This window comes from Echiichthys vipera (assembly GCF_963691815.1).
Source record: "Echiichthys vipera genome assembly, chromosome: 2".
Taxonomy (NCBI): Eukaryota; Metazoa; Chordata; class Actinopteri; order Perciformes; family Trachinidae; genus Echiichthys; species Echiichthys vipera.
Window position 1 is genome coordinate 33920042 of NC_139827.1, and position 2965 is coordinate 33923006.

General features: G+C 36.1%; 1 long non-coding RNA gene across 1 annotated transcript in view; it reads right to left on the minus strand.

Moving 5' to 3' along the window:
* Positions 1-1739: 1739 nt before the first annotated feature.
* LOC310965295 overlaps positions 1740-2965 on the minus strand; it is a 1578-nt gene continuing 352 nt past the window's right edge. The window contains exons 2-3 of the long non-coding RNA XR_014593778.1: positions 2582-2674; positions 1740-1965 (exon numbers count right to left, since the gene is read on the minus strand). This is a non-coding gene — a long non-coding RNA (uncharacterized lncRNA). The remainder of the gene's footprint in view (positions 1966-2581; positions 2675-2965) is intronic.

A 2965-nucleotide genomic window follows, 5' to 3' on the forward strand; every position in this document is an offset into this window, starting at 1 on the left:
CTTGACTGATAGGAGCTTTTCGGTGAAGTTGGGCAGTTTCTCTTCTGTTGTGGAGTGCCACAGGGTTCAATTCTAGGCCCCCTGTTATTTTCATTGTACATGCTGCCTCTGGGATCTATCTACCGTAAGCATGACATATCCTTCCATTGTTATGTGGATGATCTGCATATCTACCTCCCTCTTCAGTTGTCCTCTAAGGATCCTCTAAAATCTTTATTAGCTTGTCTTGCCAACGTCAAGAGCTTGATGAGCCTAAGCCAACTTGATCTTAATGAAAAAAACACAGGTCACTGTATTTGGCCTTCCGGAAGGCTGCATACACTCACTTGATGGTCAGGATCTCCTTGCTCTTAAAACCACTCCCTTTATTAAGAGCCTTGGTGTAACTTTTGATTGCAACCTTGATTTTAGGAAACAAGTGGTTAAAGGGTTTTTTCACCAAATTCGTATTTTATCAAAAGTCAAGCCTGGTTTATGTTTTAATGACTTGGAAAGAATCATCCATGCCTTTATATCATGCAGGCTAGATTTTTGGAATTCTTTATATGTTGGTCTTGACCAGAGCTCGCTCCGCCCCCTGCAGCTGGTGAAGAAAGCAACTGCTCCTCTTTTGACTGGCACTAAAAAACATCAACATGTCAACCCTGTTCTGGCCTCCCTCCACTGGCTTCCCATCTTCTTTAGGATATATTTTAAAGTGTGATTAATTGTTTTTAAGATTTTAACTGGTCTGGCTCCTCTATAGCTGACTGAACTCATACAAGTCTGCAATTCAGTCAGAAATCTATGGTCATCCAGTGAGTTGTTGCTGGATGTACCTAGATCAGAATTGAAGACCAAGGGCGATCATGCCTTCTCTGTGGCTATTCCCAAACTGTGGAACAGCTTGCCATTACATGTTAGACAAGGGGATTCATGGATAGGTTTAAATGTTCCTTATACAACACATTTTTTTCTGGTTGGCCCTCAGATCAAACCTAGTTTTTGTTAAAAATGTCTATGCGCATTTTTATCATAATCCTGCACTGTTGTTTATGACTACTGTAGCCGTACACGTATGCGTATGTATGCACATATGTTTGTATATGTGCAGGTGCTACATGCATTTGTGAATATGTGTGATGATATGCATTTTTTCCTGTTTCTCGTACATGCGTTCTTTTAGTTTTTTATCTCTGCTCTGTGAAGCACTTACATGTCTTTTTATCTGTGCTGTAAAAATAAAAGTGAACTTGAACTAAAGTGAACTTGAACATTAGAGTAATAGTATACTATTAATCACACTTTAAGTTTATATAAATTGAGCAATAGTAAAATACAAAGTTACATTTGTTGCATTTAACAAATACATTTCAATATACTCTGCTACACTTTGAAGTATTTTAAAAATACACTTTAAAAAAGTAATGTATGCTATTTTACTATTTCTACTTTCTAATAACTATACTTGTTTTGTACTTTGTTTACATAAAAGTACTCAAAAAAGAACTCTTTGGAAACATGGAAAGAATATTCATGCAATTAGGCTTTCTTTGAGGATTTACTAACTATATTAGGCCATATTATTTTACTCAGCTTTGGTCAATTTATGTACTAGAGTTGGGTCAAACTTCATTTAATAGGGTTTGACCAACATTAGGAAATTGACTTGGAAAAACCGAATTGCTAAATGCTGAAGAAAGTGTTTTTTTTTTTTTTTATTACGTTATTTCAACTTTGTATAAACCACATTTCAAGAAGCATATAAAAAGATTTTACATTTATTTTTTCGACATCTGGCATTATCAACAGATACCTGCCAGAATACAGACAAATACTTCAGCATATCTATATAACTTCAATAAGCTTATTCAGACAGGACACCAATGTCCTCCAGGTTAGGCTCAGGCTTCTCACCATCCCTCCGTATGACAAACACCACATCACTGATTACTTCATGAAACGGCTGCCCTCAGTAGCTGTGTTCTGGTGGGTAAAACACAAAAAGAGTGCCCATGAGTATATAATAGAAGTTTAAAGTGCAGCATAGGTGCAAATGTATTTAACATGTGTTCTGTAAAATACCCTGTTCACAAATTAACATTTTATGAAGAAAAAACATGAACATGAAGATAAAAGCACCCTAAAGAAGTTAGAGATGTAATCATTATAAGGCTAACAACTTGAAATAAAGTGCATTAAGATTGTAATAAACAGTTCTATTCACTCAGAGACTAGTGCAGGAAGAAAATATAAAACATTATGACAGAGCTACAGACAACAGCTGAGAGTAAAGGTGATCGAGAGCTCTGCATAAAACTGGCCTGGCTACAAAAGCAGCATTACCAATGAAGAACCATGTTAAAAGATATGCTGGACAAGGCGTTAGTTTATTATTAAATCAATTAGTTATAATTCAAAGCAGTGTGTGTTGCAAACATAATTCTTCTTCAAGAACACTGTCCCTTTCTGTGAAATATAGTGGCTGAAGCATCAGAATGTGGATTAGGATATGTTGCTATAAATGAAGAATGAAGCAAAGTGAAGGACGCCACAACAAGAGTATCTTTGTCTGCTCTGGTATGTTTCACCAACAACTCACTGTGTATTCCGAAACAAGTCTGTCATCGTCATCATTAAGACAGGTGCACTACGACTTGAACGTGCATGCTCATCTTACCTGGAGGGTTTTATTCTGAAGCAAGAAAAAGACAGCATTTAGAAAAAAACCTCAGGAGCCTTTTTAGCAAGTTTCCTTGTGTCATTCTTGAGTTTGCACATGGTATGGCAGGTAATAAAATTGTTGACCCTGAATTTTAGCCAAAATCAGATCATTAATGACATAACCATGTTCTGGAATTAATTTCATTTTTTTCATTCATTCAGACCTAAAGATTTCACTGATTATATCTTTATTTTTGTCCAAAACCGTGGTAACAGGCATTTGGTTGGGTGGAAATCTGCATTTTTACTCTGTAAGACATTT